Raw genomic sequence first — 11660 nt, forward strand, 5'->3', positions numbered from 1 at the left:
TCAGTCCATGTATAGTCTTTAGGTAGTGGCTTAGTCCCTGGAAGCTCTGGTTGGTTGGCATTGTTGTTCATATGGGGTCTCAAGCCTCTTCAAGCTCTTCCAGTCCTTTCTCTGATTCCTTCAATGGGGGTCCTGTTCTCAGTTCAGTGGTTTAATGATGGCATTTGCCTATGTATTTGCTGTATTCTGGCTGTGTCTTCCAGGAGAGACCTACATGCGGTTCCTGTCAGCCTGCACTTCTTTGCTTCATCCATCTTATCTAATTGGGTGGCTGTATATGTATGGGCCACATGTGGGGCAGGCTCTGAATGGGTGTTCCTTCAGCCTGTGTTCTAAACTTTGCCTGCCTATTTCCTCCCAAGGGTATTCTTGTTCCCCTTTTAAAGAAGGAGTAAAGCATCCGCATTTTGGTCATCCTTCTTGACTTTCATGTGTTCTGTGAATATAGGGTAATTCAAGCATTTGGGCTAATAGCCACTTATCAATGAGTGCATACCATGTGTGTATTTCTGTGATTGGGTTACCTCACTCAGGATGATATTTTCCAGTTCCATCCATTTACCTATGAATTTCATAAAGTCATTGTTTTTGATAGCTGAGTAATATTCCATTGTGTAGATGTACTACATTTTCTGTATCCATTCCTCTGTTGAAGGGCATCTGGGTTCTTTCCAGCATCTGGCTATTATAAATAAGGCTGTTATGAACATAGTGGAGCATGTGTCTTTGTTATATGTTGGGGCATCTTTTGGGTATATGCCCTAGAGAGGTATAGCTGAGTCCTCAGGTAGTTCAGTGTCCACTTTTCTAATTAACCTCCAGAGTGTTCCTCTTTCTCTGCATCCTCGCCAGCATCTGCTGTCACCTGAGTTTTTGATCTTAGCCATTCTCACTGGTGTAAGGTGAAATCTCAGGGTTGTTTTGATTTGCATTTCTCTTATGACTAAAGATGTTGAACATTTCTTTAGGTGTTCTCAGCCATATGGCATTCCTCAGCTGTGAATTCTTTGTTTAGTTCTGAACCCCATTTTTCAATAGGGTTATTTGTCTCCCTGCAGTCTAACTTCTTGAGTTCTTTGTATATTTTGGATATAAGCCCTCTATCAGTTGTAGGATTGGTAAAGATCTTTTCCCAATCTGTTGGTTGCCGTTTTGTCCTAACCACAGTGTCCTTTGCCTTACAGAAGCTTTGCAGTTTTATGAGATCCCATTTGTCGATTCTTGATCTTAGAGCATAAGCCGTTGGTGTTTTGTTCAGGAAATTTTCTCCAGTGCCCATGTGTTCGAGATCCTTCCCCACTTTTTCTTCTGTTAGTTTGAGTGTATCTGGTTTGATGTGGAGGTCCTTGATCCACTTGGACTTAAGCTTTGTACAGGGTGATAAGCATGGATCGATCTGCATTCTTCTACATGCTGACCTCCAGTTGAACCAGCACCATTTGCTGAAAATGCTATCTTTTTTCCATCGGATGGTTTTGGCTCCTTTGTCAAAAATCAAGTGCCCATAGGTATGTGGGTTCATTTCTGGATCTTCACTTCTATTCTACTGGTCTGTCTATCTCTGTACCAATACCATACAGTTTTTATCACTATTGCTCTGTAATACTGCTTGAGTTCAGGGATAGTGATTCCCCCAGAAGTCCTTTTATTTCTGAGGATAGTTTTAACTATCCTGGGTTTTTTGTTATTCCAGATGAATTTGCAAATTGTTCCGTCTAACTCTGTGAAGAATTGGATTGGTGTTTTGATGGGGATTGCATTGAATCTGTAAATCGCTTTTGGTAAAATGGCCATTTTTACTATGTTAATCCTGCCAATCCATAAGCATTGGAGATCTTTCCATCTTCTGAGGTCTTCTTCAGTTTCTTTCTTCAGAGGTTTCAAGTTGAGACCCCAACTTGTTAAAGATGCCAGAGCCTTGGGATCCCTGCTGGGGAAAGCTGCTAACAGGGAGTGGAACCATCCCAGAAGAAAGCAGTTTGTTACAATCAACAAAGATGAAAAAGTAATTGGAGATGTGAAGACCCCTTTGACATTAGACATGGAGATGCAGAGTTTGGAGTTTGTCCAACTGGTTTCTTGTCTTTCTTTGGGGATTATAGTTAAGTGATTAGATGAATTTCAAAAGAGATTTTGAACTTTGGACTTCTAAAACTGTTGAGATTTTTATAGACTACAGGGACTTTTGAAGTTGGACTAAATGTTTTAGCATTATGCTATGTTTAGTTATGGCCCCCATAGACTCATGTTTAAATAAGCCTCTGGTGTCAGGGTATGTAGTGGTTTGAATATGTTTGGCAGAGAAGTGACACTATTTGGAGGTTTAGCCTTAGAGTAGGTGTGTCACTGTGAGCGTGGGCTTTAAGACCCTCTTCCTAGGTGCCTGGAAGCTAGTCTTTTCTTATTTGCCTTGGGATTAAGATGTAGACCTCTCAGCTCCTGCTGTACCAGGCCTACCTGGATGCTGCCATGATCCTGCTTTAATGATACTGGACTGAACCTCTGAACCTTTAAGCCCGCCCCAATTAAATGTTGTTTTTATAAGCTTTGCCTTGGTCATGGTGTCTGTTCACAGCAGTAAAACCCAAACTAATATACTGCTTGTATTTTATCATATTACCGTAGATTAAAGCTGGATTTCAACAACAACAACAGAAAGCTCACATACTCATGGAAAGTGAACAACTCACTACTCAGTGATCACTGAGTCAGACAAATTCAAGTATAGATTGAACTCAACATCTCAGAAGTGAGAAGAGTTTAATTTTACCTTCTCTTGTAGGTAGAATGATGATAAGGTCAGAAATACAACATCCACAGAAGAAAAGGCCTGTGACAATTCCCTTTGCTATAACTTGGCTTAATATAGAGAGTGAATTCATTACTTATTCTACCACACGGAGTAGTTTGGAGTGGGAAAGGGATCCAGATCTTAGCTTCCTCAGTACTAAATTTCAGCAGCAACTCTTGTATTACCCATCTCCTTAAGATAGGAGGAGAGTTACAGCTGTTCTGGTGGAATATTCTGTTTCTTTTGTTGTGGAATACCCTTACAAACATCTAGTGATGAAACTCAATATTTTTCAAACAAATGAACCTTGAATCTATGAATTTGGGCTAGCAATTAAGAAGAGATAAAGTGGATTAGAAGATATTAAAACTATGAAATTGTAAAAGCTAGGTATCGTTTCATAAAACTTGTTTTAGCTGAGTATACTCTAGTTGTTTCTTGGTTTAGCATAAAGTCAAAAACTTAAGCATTCACAGTTTACTGTTCTCCCTGACCTTTGAACTTTAATATGTCCACAGTCTTCATTCTTGGGTTGTGTGACGGCTAATCTTGGTTGTCAACATGATGGTATCTGGAATTAAAACCCAAGCAGCTGAGTACACTGTGAGGGCCATTTCCATACTGGATCGTCAAGAAGATCTATACTAAACCTCCTTTGAGGTTGGAAGACCCACCCTAATTCTGGGCCACACCTTCTGGCGGCAGCTCACATAAACGGCATGGAAAATGGAAGGTTTGTTTTTTGCCTACTTGCACTCAGTCTGGATACCAAGTTCATTAATCCTGTTGCTGAACTAGGTATCTTGGGTGTCGATTAGGCATTAAATATTATAACATCAGGGACCATCCCAGAAAACAAAAAGAGAGAAACCTCACCTCTGCTGGAGGAGCTTGCATTTTATTGAGGGTATTCATATGATTTCTTGTTTGCAAATTAATATGCCACTTAAATGCCAGCTCTCTTTCCTGTACAGCTTTAATCTTAAATTTCCTGATGTGTTTTACCCCCACAAATACTTATTTCTTATTTTCTCCCAGATGTAGGATCTACAGTCTAAAAATGTATTTCAAAACCTACTATAAAGATTGGACAGATTTCCTCTATGGTTTCAAGAATTCATTGTAAATCCTAAACTAAAGAAGGATAAATCAGCATTAATATGAAAAATGTTATACACATGACTTTGATATGATTATTCAGTAAGTCATGAAGTCCTTGCCACTCTAAAATTACTCCAAAGCTTCCAGCATCAAAAGAAGCACTTCTGTCAAGAAAAAGAAAATTCTCTGTAGAAATAACAAAGAAAGGTGATTTTTGTGTTTGAGTAGGAATGTCAAACATAAAAACCTAGGTATATGTGATATTCTTGATGTATATAGTGTCTTTTAGGTCCATGGTGTGTTGGCCCAGCTGTTAATCTCGATAATAAAACAAACGAATAACAAGTTGATATGTATCCAATGATGCTTTTATGAGTAGACATGATTAAAAAAAGAGCTTATCTTAAACAAGAAGCTAATGAATTTTATTTATGTAGTATAACAGATATTCTGAACTAACTCCACTTTATCAATTTAGTTCATATTTATTGACCTCTGCTAGTACATAACATAGCATTTTAACAATTTCAAGTATCCATATTGGATAGGCTGTTCTTACTATTTCTGTTGTAAACCAGACCACCAAAATGGATGCAGTAGGAAAATGGGAATTTACTTTACAACATGGGGAAAAGCACTGTGTCTGGGACTGCATGGAATGAGCAATGTGCAACAAAGCCCTAAGCATAATAAAGATGAGGCAGCTTAATGAAAATCAGGTATTAAGATTAATAAATATCACTTAATGAGATAGCTCCCACTCTTGTGAAAATCTTTCCCGTGAAAGAAAATAAGAATTAGCTTCTATTGGATGTTTATGCTCTTACTGGATCATAGTTTGTGGCTGAGGGTAATTAGAGAGCCTAGAGATGATGCTTGGGATGGTAGAGTGGTACAGTGGTAGAGTGCTTGCTTACCAAAAACAAGGCAGGGTTCTATCCACCACACTGGAAAAAATAAAGAGAAGGGGATTTTAACAATGATGACCCAGTGATTCGGTATAGTCTGTCTTCTCTAGATTAACAGCAACAGCAGCAGCACACACTGGCTTATGACTTAGACTTCTTAGGTAGTGTAATACAGACTAAACTTTGAGAGCCACCACATAGACAATTTGAAAAGGACCAGAAGCATAACCCTTCTACAGGTTACTACAAACTTAGCAGCCAGCACAGCCGCTACCAGCAACAGCAGCAGCAACAACAACAATACATTGAATTCAGGAACTGAGACAATAATTTTTCTGCTCTGGAAGGCTGCAATCAATTGATTATTGAAGCAGATAATTCTCTCTTGATCTCATGAGATTGTCAGAAGAATTCAGTTCTTTCGAAGTTGTATATCTGAGGTTCCTCTTTCATGGAGACATCTTTCATCATGAGTCTTCTGTTATGACTTCTTCATCATGTGACACTGTCCTTGGGCTTTCTCAGCGTGGCTAGGGTATTTCTTCAAGGTTACCCGAGAGGCTTCCAAATTTGATTTGGGACCTCAAGTGTACCTGTAAAATAAATGTTCATCTGGAAAAAATGGCTCAGCGTACAGTGACTGAAGGTTTGTTTCCATTGAGGGCGACAAGCACAAAATACCTGTACAAAGTGTGTTGGAATGCCAAGGATGGCCCAGCCTCTGCTTGGGGAGGGGCATCTGGGAGTGGTGAAACAAAGGACTTAATGTCAAATCCTGGGTTAAAAGTGCATGGCCTATGTCCTGCTGAGATGGCTTCTCAGATTGCTTGCTCTGGGTGCTCTGCTCTGCTCTAGACAGCCTTTTCTTACTCTTCTAATACTCCCCTGTTGAAACAGCTAGCTTTCTGATCAAGACAGCTCACTCTCCTATTAAAAATTCTAAAAGCTCTCTGGATAGCTCATGGGTTTTCTGACCAAAGTAAAAAACGCTGCCATAAAAAAAAAAAATCTTTAAGTGCTTCTCTGCCATTCGAGATTCCTCTGTTGTGAATTCTCTGTTTAGATCTATACCCCATTTGATTACATTGTTTGGTTATTTGGAGGTTCGCTTCTTTAATATCCAATATATATATATATATTTATTGGATATTAACCCTTTATCAGATGTGCAGTTAATGAAGATTTTTTCCCCCAATCTGTAGGTTCCCTACTTGTCCTATTGACTATGTTCTTTGCTTTATAGAAGTTTTCAGTTTCATGAGGTGGCATTTATCAATTCTTGATCATAGAGCCTGAGCCATTGGAGTTCTGTGTAGGAAATCCCCTCCCCTGCCCCCCATCATGCCAATGAGTTTGAGGCTCTTTCCTACTTTCTTTTCTATTAGATTCAGTTTATCTGGTTTTATGTTGAGGTCCTTGATCCACTTGGATTTGAGCTTTGTGCATGGTGACAAATGTGCACCTATTTTCATTTTTCTACATACAGACATCCAGTCAGACCAGCACCATTTATTGAAGATGCTTTCTTTTTTCCAATGTGTATTTTTGGCTTCTTTGTCAAAGATCAAGTGTGCATAAAAGTGTGGGTTTATTTCTTGGTCTTCAATTCTATTCCATTGATCAACCTGTCTGTCTCTGTACCAATACCATGCAGTTTATCACAATTGCTCTATAGTAGAGCTTGAAGTCAGGAATGGTGATTCTCCCAGCCATTCTTTCACAAGGATTGTTTTCACTACTCTGGGTTTTTTGCCTTTCCAGATGATTTTGTGAATTGTGCTTTCCATGTCTTTAAGGATTGTATTGGGATTTTGATGGGGATTGCACAGAATCTGTAGATTGCTTTTGGTAGGATGGCCATTTTTACTATGTTAATTCTGCCAATCCATGAGCATGGGAGATCTCTCTATTTTCTGAGATCTTCTCCATCTCTTTCTTGAGAGACTTGAAGTTCTTATCATAAGAATGTTTTACTTGTTTGGTTACAGTTACCACAAGGCATTTTATATTATCTGTGGCTGTTGTAAAGGGAGTGGTTTCCCTAATTTCTTTCTTGGCCTTTTTGTCATTTGTGTAAAGGAAAGCTACTGATTTATTTGAATTAATTTTATATCCAGCCACTTTGCTGAAGTTGTTTATCAGCTGGAAAGGTTCTCTGGTAGAATTTTTGGGGTGACTTAAGTAAGCTATCATACCATCTGCAAATAGTGTTACCTTTAATTCTTCTTTGCCAATTTTTCCCCTTGATCTCTTTTTGTTGTCATATAGCACTTTGAGTACTATATTGAATAGATATGAGGAAAGTGGGCATCCTTGTCTTGTCCCCAATTTTAAAGAGATTGCTTCAAGTATCTCTCCATTTAACTTGATATTGGCTGTTGGTTTGCAGTAAATTGCTTTTATTGTGTTTAAGTATGGGCCTTGAACTCCTGATCTCTTCAATACTTTTAACATGAAGGAATGTTGTATTTTTTTTTCAAATGCTTTTTCTGCATCTAAGGAGACAATAATGTGATTTTTTTCTTGAAATTTGTTTATATGGTGGATTATGTTAATGAATTTTCAAAAATATTGAACCAACCTTGCATCACTTGGATGGAGCCTACTTGGTCATGGTGAATAATGGTTTTGATGAGTTCTTGGATTCAGTTTGCAAGAATTGAATATTTATGCATAAATATTCATAAGCAAGATTGGCCTTAAGTCCTCTTTTTTGGTAGGGTTCTTGTATGGTTTAGGAATCAGAGTAATTGTGGCTTCCTAGAATAGAATTAGGTAGTATTCCTTCTGTTTCTATTTTATGGAATAACTTGAGGAATATTGGTTTCAGGTCCCCTTTGAAGGTATGGCAGAATTCTGAACTAAATCCATCTGGCCCTGGGTCTTTTTTTTGTTTGTTTGTTTTGTTTTGTTTTGTTTTGTTTTGTTTTGGTTTGGTTTGGTTTGGTTTGGTTTTTTGGTTGGGAGGTTTTTAATGACTTTTTCTATTTCCTTATGGGATATGGGCCTGTTTAGAAAGTTGTCTTGCTCTTGATCTCACTTTGGTATGTGGTATCTGTCTAGAAAACCATCCATGTCATGTAGATTTTGCAGTTTTGTTGAGTATTTCCTTTTGAAGTAGGATCTGATGATTTTTTGAATTTCCTCCATTTCTGTTGTTATGTCTCCCTTTTCATTTCTGACTTTGTTAATTTGGATACTGCTTATGGGCCCTTCAATTAGTTTGGTTAGGGGTTTATCTATCTTGTTGATTCTCTCAAAGAACTAGCTTTTGGTTTTGATGATTCTTTGAATATTTCTCTTTGTTTCTATTTGGTTGACTTCAGCCCTGAGTTTGACTATTTCCTCCCTTCTACTCCTCTTGGGTGAGTTTGCTTCTTTTTTGTTCTAGAATTCTCAGGTGTGCTATTATCTCATTCATTCAATTTTACCAATGAAGACTTGGGAGCCAGATTCCGGAGTGAAAGCCAACTAGGTCAGAGAGGCAGAGGAAGCATTCCAATGACCTTCCTCATTAGCTGACATCTTAAAAAGAAGTTCCATCTCAAAAACTTCTCAAACTCAATGCCCCTCCCTTCTCTTACCAGTGGGTATGGTTCATCTCTCTATCTATCCTCCTGAAGTGTCCATAAGTATGGGATTTTATATGTAGGTCTTTAATTCTCTTCCATTGGTCAAGCTATCTGTCTCTGTGCCAACACCATGCAGTTTTTATTGCTATTGTTCTGTAGTATAGATTGAAGTCAGGGATGGTGATTCTTCCAGAAGTTCTTTTATTGTTAAGAGTTGTTTTCGCTATCCTGGGTTTTTTGTTTTTGCTTATGAATTTGAGAATTGCTCTTTCAATGTCTTTGCCAAATTGTGTTGGGATTTTGATGGGGATTGCATTGTAGACTGCTTTTCGTAGGATGGTCATTTTTTACTATGTTAATCCTACCAATCCAGGAGCATGGGAAATATCTCCATTTTCTGAGGTCTTTGATTTCTTTCTTGATTAACTTGCAGTTATTGTCATACAGTGCTTTCATTTGTTGTTTAGAGTTATCCCAAGAGATTATATATTATTTGTGACTATTGTGAAGGGTGTTATTTCCTATTTTTTTCCTCAGCCCATCTGTCATTTGTATAAAGAAAGGCTACTGATTTTTTTCAGTTAATTTTATATCCAGTCACTTTGCTGGAGTCATTTATTGGCTGTAAAAGTTCTCTGGTAGAATTTTTGGGGTCTCTTGAGTATACTGTCATATCATGTGCAATGGTGATACCTTGACTTCTTCCTTTCCAATTTGTATCTCCTTTATTCTTTTTATTGTCTTATTACTCTAGCTAGAACTTTGAATATAAATAGGTAAGGGGAGAGTGGGTACATATACAGGAGAGGTCTGGTCTCAGTGAGACAATGAGCACCTAACCCTCAAGAGACTTGAGACCCTAGGGAGTAAGGAGGCCTAGCAGGATGGGGTGGTGGGATGGGGACATCCTCTTGGATATGAGGGAAGAGAAAAAGGCTGAGGAACTCTGGGAGGGTGGACCTGAAAAGCAATAATGAATTGTAAAAAAATAGAGGAATGCTACTGATATGTTTGAGTTAAGTTTCTACCCAGCCATTTTGCTGAAGTTGTTTATCAGGTTTAGGAGTTCTCTGGTGAAATTTTTGGAGTCACGTAAGTATACTATTATATCATCTGCAAGTAGTGATATTTTGACTTCTTCCTTTCCAATTGGTATCCCTTAGATCTCCCTTTTTTGTCTAATTGCTCTGGCTAGGACTTCAAGTAATATAGTGAATTGTTAGGGAGAGAGTGGGCAGTCTTGTCTAGTCCCTGATTTTAGTGATTGCCTCAAGTTTCTTTCCTTTTAGTTTGATATTGGTTGCTAGTTTACTGTATATTACTTTTACTATGTTTAGGTATGGGTCTTGAATTTCTGAATTTCCAAGACTTTTATCATGAAGGAGTGTTGAATTTTGGTCAAATGACCAACATCCTTAGTTATCAAGGAAATGCAAATCAAAACAACCTTGAGTTCCATCTCATACTAGTCAGAATGGCTAAGATCAAAAACTCAGGTGACAACAGATGCTGGCAAGGATGTGAAGAAAGAGAAACACTCCTCTATTGCTGGTGGGATTGCAAACTGGTATAACCACTCTAGAAATCAGTCTGGCGGTTCCTCAGAAAATTGGACATAGTACTACCTAAGGACCCAGCTATACTATTCCCGGACATATATTCAAAAGATGCTCTAATCTATAACAAGGACACATGTTCCACTATGTTCATAGCAGCCTTATTTATAATAGCCAGAATCTGGAAAGAACACAGATGTCCTTTAATGGAGGGATGGATTAAAAAAAATGTGCCTCATTTATACAATGGATTGCTACTCAGCTATTAAAAACAATGACTTCATGAAATTCATAGGCAAATAGATGGAATCAGAAAATATCATCCTGAGTAAGGTAACCCAGTCACAAAAGAACACACATGGTATGCACCCACTGATAAGTGGATATTAGAACAAAAGCTGGGCATACCCAAGATACAATTCACAGACCACATGAAGCTCAAGAAGATCAAAGTGTGAATGCTTCAGTCATTCTTAGAAGGGTGAACAAAATACTCAAGGGAAGAAATATGGGGACAATGTATGGAACAGAGACTGAAAGAAAGGCCATTCAGAGACTGCCCCACCTGGGGATCCATCCCATACCCAGACACCAAACCCAGACACTATTGTGGATGACAAGAAGTACTTGCTGAAAGGAGCCTGATATAGTTGTCTCTTGAGAGGCTCTGCCTGAGTCTGACAAATACAGAGGTGGATATTTACAGCCAATCATTAGAATGAGCACAGGGTCCCCAATGGAGGAGTTAGAGAAAGGACTGAAGGAGCTGAAGGAATTTGCAACCCATAGGTAGAGCAACAATAGCAACCAAACAGAAGCCCCAGAGCTCCCAAGGACTAAACCACCAACCCAAGAGTACACATGGAGGGACCCAGGGATCTAGCAGCATGTATAGCAGAAGATGGCCTTGTTCAGCATCAGTGGGAGGAGAGATACTTGGCCCCAGTGTAGGGGAATACCAGGATGGGGAGGCAGGAATGGGTGGTCTAGTGGGGGTGGAGAGCACCCTCATAAAAGCAGGGGGAGGGAGGATAGGATGGGGTTTTCCAGAAGGGAAACCAGGAAAAGGGAATAACATTTGTAATGTAAATAAATAAAATATCTAAAAAAAAAGAATTATAAGATTAAAAAAGAAACAGAGGAAAAAAACACTGTGCAATTACTGAACATGTCTTTTCTGGAATGTGGTAAATATTTATCTTAAACATAACAGCCTCCGGGCTTTTCATAACCTTGTCTTTTATCACTACTGATTGGAGAGCAATTAATAACAATAAAGACTTCATTTATGGGGTTGGGGATTTAGCTCAGTGGTAGAGCACTTGCCTAGCAAGCGCAAGGCCCTGGGTTCGGTCCCCAGCTCCGAAAAAAAAGAAAAAAAAAAAAAAAAGACTTCATTTACCACCACCACCCCCCCCCCCCGCAAAAAATCTTGAATCTTCCGAAGAAAGCAGAAATTCTTTTAGAAAAATTCTAAAAGTACTATTTTGGGTTTTCCAATCAAAATAAGAAAGCTGGAAAAATTTTTTTAAAAGAGCTGTGTTCAGACAGCCTTCTCTGGATAGCTGCTAGAAAACATTCTAAAGCAACTGAGTCTGCTCTCTAAGTAATTCATGAAATTTCTGTTCCAGGTCAGGGTCAGAAGAGCTCTTTTTCCTCTCCAGAGATCGCCAGACAGCTCAGTCTCCCTAGATAAAACATTGTAAAGAAGAACTATTATCTCTTTCTGCTA

The sequence above is a fragment of the Rattus norvegicus genome, chromosome 2 (assembly GCF_036323735.1).
Source record: "Rattus norvegicus strain BN/NHsdMcwi chromosome 2, GRCr8, whole genome shotgun sequence".
Classification (NCBI taxonomy): Eukaryota; Metazoa; Chordata; class Mammalia; order Rodentia; family Muridae; genus Rattus; species Rattus norvegicus.